The sequence below is a fragment of the Talpa occidentalis genome, unplaced genomic scaffold, assembly GCF_014898055.3.
Source record: "Talpa occidentalis isolate TD23 unplaced genomic scaffold, MPIMG_talOcc4v2.1 talOcc4.13, whole genome shotgun sequence".
Taxonomy (NCBI): domain Eukaryota; kingdom Metazoa; phylum Chordata; class Mammalia; order Eulipotyphla; family Talpidae; genus Talpa; species Talpa occidentalis.
In genome coordinates, this window is record NW_023601322.1 from 29,359,795 (window position 1) to 29,372,521 (window position 12,727).

At 40.7% G+C, this 12,727-nt stretch overlaps 1 long non-coding RNA gene across 1 annotated transcript in view; it reads left to right on the top strand.

Moving 5' to 3' along the window:
- The first annotated feature begins 350 nt into the window (after positions 1-350).
- LOC119243099 (uncharacterized) overlaps positions 351-12,727 on the top strand; it is a 61,531-nt gene continuing 49,154 nt past the window's right edge. Inside the window, exons 1-2 of the long non-coding RNA XR_008551374.1 lie at positions 351-543; positions 1,558-1,705. This is a non-coding gene — a long non-coding RNA (uncharacterized LOC119243099). The remainder of the gene's footprint in view (positions 544-1,557; positions 1,706-12,727) is intronic.

A 12,727-nucleotide genomic window follows, 5' to 3' on the forward strand; every position in this document is an offset into this window, starting at 1 on the left:
AGACAGTGTTTTTAGAAGTGTCTAGGGCACTACAGATAGCGGACACTTCATAATTGTTGGTTGACTTGTAAAAATTTGTCATAGGTGCCTCAATGTGAAGTTGATGTAAACAGGGCCAGTTGTAGGGAAACCATAGAGCCTGTATTAGAGCAGTGGTAAAGTTTGTGACTTACAACTTATCTTCATCCTGAAATGAGTGGGTTTAAATCCATGTGTTAATAGTGATACTCTTAAAAATTACCTAATGGTCCTATCATAAAGGATGCTAATGAATCCACCATTATTTTGAAAGTTGACAAGTAAAAGAAATTAACCTTTTATCCTCTGTCTCCTATACTGTATAGGGGTTGTCTAGTGAAGGAGAAGAAATATGTTGCTGTAGAACTATTCCAACTAATAAATGAAGAAGAAATGACAGAACCAGAATATCACCATTTTGTGACCCTAATTGAATGGATCTAACTACGCACCCAGAGCTGCCAACACCACAAGAGGCAACCAGACATACATGTGTCTCTTGATGAAAGACACGCTACTTATGAGGTAGTCTTGCCAATAAAATAAAACCTAAACCTGATCAGAGCTCTGATTCCAAATAGCAAATGAAAATACAGAGGAAGGGGGAATCCAGGGATGCAGTTTAGGAAAATCTGGACTGTGTGAAACTACACTAAAAATACCTGATTTCCCTGGCCCTTTGTAATAGATGGAACTGGAGGGGATAATGCTAAGAAAATAAATGAGAAGAAGTGAGACAAATGCTGACAGTCTCACTCCTAAGTGGAATGTAAAGAAACAAAGCAAAAAACAGGCAAAATAAAAGCAAGACAAAATCTAGAAATCTGTGGAACTGAGACTCTCAGAGCAGGAGGGTGGGCGGGGAGCAAATGGAGGAGCCCATGGTCCTATGTTATGTGAACATCCATCTGAAGAGGTGTGAGACTATACCCATAAATCATATATAGTTTTGTGTATCAGTGGTACCTCAACTAAAATAATATAATTTTTAAAAATAAAAATTATAGAAAGGCAATTTGCTTCAACAAATTGTAAGCAAAAGCAAGAGAAAGGGAGGTATAACTTCTTGATAAAAATGAACTTAAGACTTATCACCCATTTGAAAATATGGACTTTAATTGGACTCTGATTTAAACAAATTGTAGAAACTCAACTATTTAAGATATTTATGAGATAACCAGATATTTGCTAATATTGAGGAGTTATTATTAACTTTTCTGGATAACCATGGTATTGTGGGCAAGACAGGAGAGGTCTGCTGTGCCATCTGAGATTCTTGACAGCCAGCTGGGATCGAACCCATACCACAGAGGCTGCAGACAGCTTCACAGCACTGAGCTCAACCGCCTGCGCCACCAGAACTTCCATTTCTTTTTGTGTTGGTTTTGGTATGTTACATTTTAAAGTAAATTGTCTATTTCACCTAAATTGTCAAATTTGTTTGCATAAAATTATAACAATCTCTTGTCTTTTTCATGTCTGTAAGATATGCTGTGATAATACCCTCTCTAGTTTTTGATATTAAGATTCTTGTTCCAGGTAAGGATGAAGTAAGCACCTCCATCCTGTCTTTCCCACTGAATGTCACTGTAATACCTGGGCAGAATGCATACAACACCTATAAGAAGGCTGAAAAGCCAATAGTGACTGATTGAATAAGAAGACTTAACATTTCCATGAACTAGAGGTGAGTGTGCCATTTTTGTTGCCTTCCTATCACTGGGATATGTATAGAGAGGAGGGGAAACCTTATAGTTCTGGCTGAGTAGCAAGAAACTCCTAACATCCAGCGAGAGTATGTGAGATTCTTGGGCTGTTTTTTTTCCCTTTCTCTCTACTTTCTTGAACCCAAGACCACAACCCATTCTGTAGTGGCAACGGCAAAAGCCACAACAGGAGCCAAAAGAAGCCAAAACTCCGGGGAAGTACATTCCTCTCCATTTCTCCAATGAGATAACCTTATTGCTTCCCTTCCCTCTTTTTCTATCTTTTCCTGCTTGGTCAAAGATGGAGCAGTCACAGAAATGCACAATGATGAAGCAACTTTCTGGTGTCAGCTTTCTAGCCTTAGGACAAAAGAGGGCACTTAGAGGGGACTAGAAAGTATTCAGCAGATTGTGAGAGAAAGGAGCTCATGCTTACCTTTATGGGAAGCCCCATGAAGTACATTCTATATGAACTTCTGGGCTCACCCCTAAGTTATACATGCCTGGATCTGATCAGTACACCAGCCTGAGAGCCTGACTAACAGATCATTGATCAGTTCCCAGAAGACCACTGAATGGTACATATTCAAAAGGGTCTATCCAAAGAGCACTACAAGGGGTTTGAAAAATGAATTTATATTTGAGCCTCAGCCCATAGATGGTGGGTTGAACTTATAGCCTGATCCTAAGTCTATTGCCTAAAACAAAAATATATACATTCTCCAAAGGATTTAAACAAGACCTAGAGTCTCATTACATAATATTTAAATTTTCTAGGCAACAACCCAAAATTACTTGGCTTATGAAAATCCAGGAAAATCTCAAACACATGGGGAAAAAACCATCAGCAGACATCAATACTGAGATTGCCAGATATTGAAATTTTAGGACACAGGCTTTAAAGCAGCTTTAGACAAATGCTTCAAAGCAATCATGAATACTTTTGAAATGAGTAGAAAATTAGCTAACTTCCTAAAGGGCCAGGTAGTAGATATTTTAGGCTTTGCAAGGCATATGGTCTCTGTTGCATCTAAATTCCATGAAAACAGGGCCTCCCTGGTGGCGCTAAGGGTTAAGTCTCAGCACTATGACACTATTGGCAGCCACTGCAGCACTGAGTTCTACACCAGCCGGACAGGGAGCTGACCCACATGGCACAGCAGACCTCTCCTGTCTCATCCACTGCTCCCCTCATCAGTGTATTTCAGTCAGTCCCCCTGTTCTGTTTCCAACTCTGTCTCCAGTGAATCCTCTCACCCTCTGCACCTCTGGCCTCTACCCCAGTTCTTGTATGCATAAATAAATAAATCTTTAAAAAAAATGAATTCTATGAAAACAGCCATAGACAATGCATAAACAATTGCATGAGATTGTTTTCCAAGAAAACTTTATTCATTGGATTTGACCATTGTTCACAAGCTCTTGAAATACAGAGGGTTTTTTTTTTTTTAGATATTTCTAGATATTTTCTGATTTCTGTGTTTAGTTGTCTATGGATTATCAAAAGCAGCATCTTAAAATCTTTCACTTTGTGGATTTACTTATTTTCTCTTCAGATCTGTTAGTCTTACTTAAGGCACTTCAGAGCTCTGATATTAGTGCATAAATGTGTGTAATTGTTATGTTGTCTCAACGTATTGACCCTTTGGTCTTTAAATTCCCCTCTTTATGTCTCTTCAAACTTTTTGATGTGGTTAAAAAACACAAAATGGTAAATTTAAAAACTTAACCATTTTTAAGTGTACAATTTAGTGGTGATAAGTATACTCATAATTTTGTTCTATAGATCTCTAGAGGTATTTCATCTTGTAAAACTGAAACTCTATATCCATTAAACACTAATTTCACCTCCTCACTCTCCAAAGCCCTTGGAAACTACTTTTCCTCTTTTTGTTTCTATGATTTTGACTACTTTAGATAGTGGAATCATACAGTGGTTTTTTTTTGTGTGTGATTGGCTACACTCTTGTCTACTTTAAATAATGCTGTAAAGGACATGGATGTGTAAATATCTCTCTAAGATTCTGCTTTGAATTCTTTTTTTTTTTTTTTAAAGATTTATTTATTTATTTATTTATACAAGCATTGGGTACAGTCAGAAGCGCGGGAGGGTGAGAAAATTCACCAGAGCCAGAGCGGGGAGCAGAGCAGGCAGAAGGACCGAAGCACACTGCTGAGGGGAGCAGCGGGTGGCAGGAGAGGTCTGCGTGCCATGTGGGACCCTCCACTGGTGGCCGGGGAGCAGCCGGGGATCGAACCGGCACTGCAGAGGCTGTGGGCAGCTTGGCAACCCAGTGCTCAACCGCTGTGTCACCGGGGAGGCCCTGCTTTGAATTCTTTTGGATCTATACCTAGAAGTGGGATTGCTGAACGATTAGGGAGTTCTATTTTTAGTTAATGAGTCACCTTGAGTTTTATTTCTAATTAGCTGAGTTTTCCATAGTGGTTGGGTCATTTTATAGTCCCACCAGTAGTGCACAAGGGTTTCAGTTTCTCCATATCTTCACCAAAACTTGCTATTTTTTTAAAGTAATGATTATTTGAATAGATGTGAGATGATATATTATTGTGGTTTTGGTTTGCATTTCTCTTATGATTAGTGATATTGAAAATATTTTATTATGCCTTTTGGCTACTTCAGATTTGCTCATCTTTCTCTTTGCGTGGTGATTTCTTTTTACCTTTTACTTTCAACCTATTTGTGTCTTTGTAGTTAAAGTCCATTTTTTTTTGTAGATAGTGTACAGTAGGGTCTTTGTTTTGATTTTAATCCAGTCTGACAATCTCTGTAATTTAATTGGCATGTCTAGTATATTTATATTTAATGTAGTTGGTTAAATATTAATGGAATGCTTTTAACGTAAAAAATTGCTATTAAGGTGTGTCAGAGGTAAATACTAGTAGATGGGGAGAGTGTATGGCATTCTTCAGCTTTTTTTTCTTCTCTCCATTTTCTTGAGCCCCCTGAAGATGTTCATGTCCTAACCCTCAGAACCTGTGAATATATTGCTTAACATGGCAGGAGGGATTTTGCAGATGTGATTAAGCTTACTGACCTTAAAATGAAAAAAATTATCCTGGATAATTTGGGAGTGCTCTATGAATCATTCTGTATTGGATCAGAAAGATGAAACAGAAGGATGGATTGGAAACGTGCAAGAGATTCAACCCCAAATTGTGGGCTTTGTAGATGGAGGAAGAAAGTGTCAATTTAAGGAATGCAGCAGTAGCTGGCAATGACTCTGAGCTACTAGCCAACAGGAAAGCAGGAAACTCATTTGTACAACTGAGGGAATGTTGTACGACTCAACAACCTGAATGAGCATGAAGTGGATTCTCCTCTACAGCTTGTCAACATGTTGATTTTGGTCCAAATGAGACCTGTACAGGACTCTGACCTCCAGAACTGTGAGACAACAAACCGTTGTTGTTTTAATCCTCTAAACTTATGCTAATTAGCTATAGAAAACTAAAACAACAGAGAGTTTGGGGTTCATTCTCTCCTTGTATTCCTCCGGTAGTGGGTTCCTAGACCCAATTTCCATGTGTGTGTGTGGAGGACTCTACAGACAAAGTAGAAATTCACCAAAAGCAACTAAACTTTTACACTGTCTGCTCTGAGATAGTATTATATTAAACAGGTTAAGGGCCTAAGTCTCTTAAGATCACTCTCCTCTTCAGATGCCAGCAGGAAGCACATGTTCCCAGGAACCCTTTAGCCTCTTCAATTAATTTGCTATGGTAGCTCATAGGACTCAGGAAGGTGATTTATTCACTAGAGTGCCAATTTATTACAAATGATATTTGTTGTGGGGAGCAGATCTGGGTGAGACCAGGGGAGCGGGGGTAAAAGACTTCATCAGAGACAAAGTGGAGAACAGAACAGGTGAGTTGGTAGAAATACATACTAAGAGAAGCAGCAGGTGAGCCAGGAAAAGTCTGCACCCTAAGAAGAATTTGAGGCTCTCTTTTATGTTCTCTTCTAACTTGGGGGCCAGTTTGCACCAGTTATCTGCTGGAATATCTGGTCTCTGGTGCTGGTCTTTGACACAGAAACATGTTCTGTCCTTCGCTTCTGCACTCCTGGAGATGGGGCTGGTTTTTTTGATCATAGTGGTCAGCTTCAGGGCCTTGTCCCAAGGCAGCCTTATCCATTCCCTTATCGATTCCAGCCTCCTGCTGGGTCAGGAGTGGGGGCTTAGTTTTCAACCTTAGTAAACTGTACCCCGACAAAAATGAAATGAAAAAACAGTAAAGTTTACAAAACTTTTGATATAGTGGGAGGAAAGGACCCCACTTAGCTTCTAGGCGGGTAGGAAACCTTCAGCACTGTTGGTTTTGTTCTACTAAATGCAGTTCCTCACAGTCACCAGCAGGGGGGAAAAGTAGTTTTCTGTTTCTGATGGGTCCCCGCATCTCGCGGCTAATTCCCTAACCAAAGGCAAAGGAAGGGAAGAGCGCGCAGACCTCCGTCAGCTTGCGGAGCGAAATTGACTAGAGGGATCTCTCCGAGCGCGAAGACCCGGCAAAATAGAGGATCCATATCCTCAGCAGTCGTTCTTTCTGGGCACAAGAGCTAACTTGGCTGGAACTCCCTGCTGAAGGCTCAGCCCGGCGTGCAGGGCTGCAGCAGCGCAGAGCCTCCTCCGGAGCGGCCGCAGCCCTGCAGGCAGGAGGTCCGCCTCCGGTGTGGCTGCGCGCGGATCCGCGCCGGGCCAGGTGAGCCCGCGCCGGACTCCGAATATGATCCAGGTGAGCGTACGCCCCAGTGCACGAGTGGTCAGGTGAGCCCGCGATCGAGTCCGCGACGCATCTAGGCGATCCGGCGTCCAGCTGCTCTAGCGTCTTGGTCCGAATCGGGTCTCAGGACTCGAGCAGTTGGTGGGCAAAATGGGTTGAAGCCGAGAGCTAAGCCAGCTCAGGAGCCGGCAGCTGGTCGTGGGCACGGTTGTTTTTAAGGGCTGAGGTAAGGCGATTGTTGAAAGGATCTTCTTCCACCAAGTGTGTTCATAGTATTAGCCTTCAATATAAATCATGCTAATGATGGGGTGGGGGGGCGGGAGAGTGGTTGTTTTATAAGTGCCGAGCATTAATCATTCCCCGGGGGCCTCGGCTAAACTGTTTATTTTGTCGACTGGGTCTGTGCCCCTGAGTGTTGATTACCTGCTTGGTGAGTAAATGATGAGGTGCACATGGGAAGAAGCAGCCTCCACTTTAGGTGTTTAAGATTGAAAGTCAGCGGGTTCCGAATCGTGGGAAAGACTGGAAAGGGAAAGCAAAGAACAGAAAGATAAAGCAAAGCTATGGGAGTCAAAAAAGAAACCACTTGCAAACAGCCTGTGACGGATCCACAGCTCCGTGGGGTACGCAGATTAGCAGTCCCGGGAGCCCTGTCCGGGTTCACCTCTTTTAGGGGTCATGACCATGAACGTTTAATTGGGAGTAAGAAAAGGTCATTGGTTGAGAATCTATTGCTTATCACTGGCGTTTTAAAATAATTGTGGTAGGAACAGAAATATATGTAACATGTAGGCAACAAGTTTTCTTTTGACAAATGATCAAATATCAACATTTATTTAGATTAGAAGATAAATTTCCAGTGTTTTCTACAGCCTGATGGTCATTCAGCGAGGAATCTCTAGAAAAGCATTTAGTGTTAATAGACTTTAGGATTAAAATGTTGCTAAACAGCACAACAAATTATTTATTGCTCTGTCTCATATGCAGTAATGTTATACATATACATGGTAGTATTATAGTTGATTATACTTAAGGATCTTTTGATTATTTGTTTTAGAGAGCCAACTATTAGTTTAAAACAGATGGGAGGGCCTCCCCGGTGGCACAGCGGTTGAGCGCTGGGTTGTGAAGCTGCCCGCAGTCTCTGCAGCGCCAGTTCGATCCCCAGCTGCTCCCCGGCCATCGGAGGAGGGTCCCACATGGCGCGCAGACCTCTCCTGCCGCCCGCTGCTCCCCTCAGCAGTGTACTTAGGTCCTTCTGCCTGCTCTGCTCCCCGCTCTGGCTCTGGTGAATTCTCTCACCCTCCCGCGCTTCTGACCGTACCCAGTGCTTGTATAAATAAATAAAAAAATAAATCTTTAATAATAATAAAAAAAAAACAGATGGGAATAGAAAATATTTCAATAATTTGAAATATTTGCAAAAGTCAAATAAAATATTTGCCAAATCTTATATAAGAATGAGTAAAATCATAACATAACCTAGTTCACCTACTTTTTTTTTTTATTTATTTTTTTTTATTATTTTTTTTTATTTTTTATTTTTTATTTTTTATTTTTTTTTATTTTTTAAGATTTTTTTTTTTAATAGAGGCATGTTTATTTATTTATTTATTTGTTTGTTTTGTTTATACATGCACTGGGTACAGTCAGAAGCGCAGGAGGGTGAAAGAATTCACCAGGCCAGAGTAGGGAGCAGAGCAGGCAGAAGGACTGAAGTACACTGCTGAGGGGAGCAGTGGGCGGCAGGAGAGGTCTGCGCGCCATGTGGGACCCTCCTCTGGTGGCCGGGGAGCAGCCAGGGATCGAACCGGCGCCGCAGAGGCCGTGGGCAGCTTTGCAACCCAGCGCTCAACCACTGCGCCACCGGGGAGGCCCTAGTTCACCTACTTTTAACAAGACATATATTATGTTATGATGCTGCCGTTTCTTCTTTCTTGTACTTGGTGGTTGAGGGGCCATTTATTATTGCAGATTCACATCTGTGTGCCCCAGTCAGGCCTGAAATACCTGACTGTCCTTTCCACTTTTCAACTTAACCGGTTCTGGATTCTCCTATGCACAGCTATAAAACAAACAAACAAACAAAAATGAAAAACCCCCAATTTTTTCATTTTAAAATTTGCCTTTTTGCTTGATATTCTTAAAATTTGGAGGCAGGAGGAAAAGGCAAGTTACAATTCCATAAATCAGACATAATAATAACGTGTCTATTATTGGAGAGGGATTGTTGACTGTATATGAAATGAGAAATTGGCTGAAAGACATTAAAAGTATTTTTCACAGGCAGTGTTTATATAAAGTATTAACGCTTTCTCATAAACCCCCTGGGACTGACTCCTAGCATCTAAGAGGCGAAGCACTTATCACTAAACCTTTACCTGGAATCTTGCTTTAGTATCTTTTATATGCCTGTAATGGAACTTGGTGATTAATCATACTATGTGCTGTTAGGTGTATTTTTAAAAAATAGGAAATGTTGCATTGTGGGCTATTGATTTCTTCTGTTATTCATATTTAAGCCTCTTGCTACTGGAAAAACCAAATAACCATTGTTTAAGTAAGACAGAAGTCTGTGTATTTGTTAAAGCAGGTACAAGTAGGTAGTCCTTGACTAGAGTAGCAGCTCTTCTGTTTCATCTGCTATCCTCAGTGTGTGACTTCCATCTTCAAGTTTGCCTCATGGTTGCAAGATGACTGCTAAATTTCTAGTCATCATACCCACACTGTAGACCAAAACAAGGAGGAAAGAAGGGCAGAAAGACACCTGGTACCTTAATAGGGCTTAACAAGTTCCACTTGAATTTTCTGGTAAGTTGTCTAAAAAGATGGCTGTCAAGAATCCTTGTGTGCATGTGTCATTTTTTCCACCAAGGGGTAGAGTCTATTTCTTTTCTCCTTGAGTTGGGCTGACACTGACTTACTTTGACCAACAGAACATATTGGATAGGCTTACTAGGGCTTACTGCTTCTGTTTTCACCCCCTTTGGATCCAAATGCCATCTAAAGAGGTTTGGACTGATTACTGAGTAATGGACAGTGTAAAAAGAGGCCTGAGCTGTCCTCGGCTATTATAACTATCCCAGCTGAGGTGTCAGTCATGTGCAGGAAGCCATTTTGGATATACTTGTCCCAGCTGAGCTCTAGCATACACCCCATGGAGCACAAGAACCACTCAGCTGAGACCTGCCAACTTACAGAATTGTCAGAAATCATGAATCATTGTCAAATTGAGTTAAAACACAATCAATTGACTCTCTGGATCCATGTGCCAGGATGACCAGGAAGTGAAGTTCATTAGTGTGGCCTTTGGCTGCACTGGATGTGTGGAAGTCTTTATCACCTGGTGGCAACTTGGGACAGGAAAGGCATCACCAAGGTCCTGTGGAATAATTACTCTCATCTTTGGCATTAATGTGATTGGGACACCCACATGGACCATGCTGCTGTGTTCATTGTTGGCTTTTGTTCTGAAGCTTCTGTGTGGGCATGCCCTCAGGCTACCCTGGGGTACCTCACTTGCACCCTCTGAACTCTGATACTCTAGCTCCTGTTCTCAGAGAGGAAGTGTGACTGGATTAGTGCATCATCCAGCCAGGCCACTGCAAGGTCATTGCTATGCTCTGGATTCAACCCCTATCCAATCAGCACTGGCAGCAGAGGAACATAGCCATAGTTGTCTGACCTTGTGCAGTTATATACTCGGCTTCAGTTTCCTCATCTGTAAAATGGGATTAATGGTATCCATTTCATAGGTTATTGTGAAGATTAGAGAATCATGTAAGCAGGTGGTATGTGGTCAATAAATGGTAGCCATTTTTGCAACTGTTTTAACTCTCAGAAGCAGCAGTGTGCTTCCTTTATAGAACTGGTGTTTCTTGGAAAGTTAGCTATCAATCAAATGATACTTCCCCATACATGCCTGTCATAAAATGGGAATTCTGTCCCTCTGAAGTTTTGTTTTTTTCAGTGATGTTACTATATTTAAAAACTTCTTTTAAAAATACCACAAAATGTTTTTCCAACTCATGAATTGAGAGGAACACTATCTCATAATATACCAAAGATCACCAAAAGCCTCCCCTCTGAGTATGTAGCTGGTTTTGCTCTGTGGGGTGAGGGAGCATGTGGGGAGTGTGGGTATGCCTTTGTTTTCTGTACATGATCCTGGATGCTACCTTCACGTAGGACCTCAATTGTCCCCCTGGGACAAAGGCAGCCTGAGAGAAAAACCAGAGTTTGGATGCTTTGGAAGACACACTTTCCATGGTGCTGGATTCTGCTTAACCCTGACACACTTTCCATGGTTCTAGATTCTGCTTAACCCCAGGTACCTTGTGATCTTTCATATAGGGAGGTTTTAAATTTTTTCTAAAGAGGAATCTCTCTTAATTGTTTATTTAAGAACTGCAGACAGGGTATGTTACAGGTTGTTGATACATTTATTTGATATTTTTTGTAGGTGTTTATAGTGAGGATAGTTTTACCATTCTGCTTAGGATGTATCTTTAAAATTCCTGCTTGCATTATATATTACTTTCATAAGGACAAATTCCTCACAGAGGACCTTTTGCCATTCCTTGATTGTAAAGCACTATATGAATGTAGATATCGCTATAACTCTTTAGCCTGGACATACCCTTACTTGGTGGTGAAATTTCTTTGTATAACAGCTGAGGTGGTATCACATGTGGAAATTGATGACTGATTTTGTGATCTCGAGGCTGACATGGGCTTTATCTATGGTCAGAGTATACACTTACATCTCAGTACAGTCTCTTGAGAAGGGGCAAGAAAAACAAATGGCTTTTCCTAAAACAACTAGTTTTGATGTTGTCAAAACTAATCTACTTTTACCAAGTTTAGACAGGACAGGATGCCTGAGACAGGTAGGCAGCCACTATTCAGAGTCTCATCTTCCTTCCGGCAATTTCCTGTGCCTCCACAAACATACATCTGCATGATTTGTTTCTATTTTAACACAGATGGTGTCAAGCTATATGTATTGTTATGACATCTTTTTTTTTTTTAAATATATCTCTAGGTCTGGAACATGTTCCTGTTGCAGCACATGTAGTTGTATTTCATTCTTTTTAACTGCTCAGTAGCATGCTCTTGAATGGAAGGACCATGGTTGACCAATCCCATATGATCATCATTTTAAATAGGCTGTATCTGAAAACTAAAGATTTTACAGAATCTTATAGAGTTAAAAGCTTTTAATAGACTTTATTTCTTAGAGCAGTTTTAGATTCACAGAAAAATTGAGCAGAAAATGCAGACATAGCCCCTATAGCCCCTGACCTCATAAATGCACAGCCTCCCCCCTTATCAAGAGTCCCACCAGGGTGAGACATCTGTCACAGTGAGTGTAGTCACCTCATTGTCCTCCAAAGTTTATAGTTTACATTAGTGTTCATTCTTGGTATTATACTTTCTGTGGGTTTTGATAAATGTCTCCATCATTATAGTATTCTCCAGAATAGATTTACTGACCTAAAAATCTTCTGTGTCCTACTGATTCATTCCTCCCACTCTGTGGCCACTGTGATGTTTTTACTGCCTTCATAGTTTTGCCTTTTCCTAAATACCATACAGTTAGACTCCTATAGTATGTAGCTTTGCAGAATATTTCACTTAGTAACATACATTTAAGTTTCCTCTTTTCATGGCTTCATAGCTCATTTCTCTTTCATGCTAAATAATATTCCATTGTCTGGCTGTACCATAGTTTATTTATTCATTCACTTACTGAAGGACATTTTGGTTGCTTCCAAGTTTTGGCAATTATAAATAAAGCCACTATAAACATGTACAGGTTTTTGACTAGAATTAAATTTTCAACTCAACTGGGTAAGTACCAAGAATGAGATTGCTAGTCACATGGTAAACATTTATTTAGTTTTATAAGAAACTGCCACTGTCTTCCAAAGAGACTACCATTTTCTATTCCCACTGGCAATCAAGAGGGGTTCCTCTTCCTCCATATCCTCACCATATCCTCACCAACATTTGGTGTTTTCAATTTGGTGTTTTCAATATTTCAAGGTATGTGACAGGTATTCCTTTATTTCATAGACCATGACTTAGTCAGAATTGTCCCTATTGTGGATATGTAAGATGTCTGCAGTTTTTTCCCTTCAGAAACTTTTAATCCTTAGATTTGGTATCTTTGGTTTCCATAAGAGTGTGTAGAAGCTTCCTCCACACCAAGCAACCCTCAGACACCAGCAGGGTGTCCAAGAATTCAACTCAATTCTGAT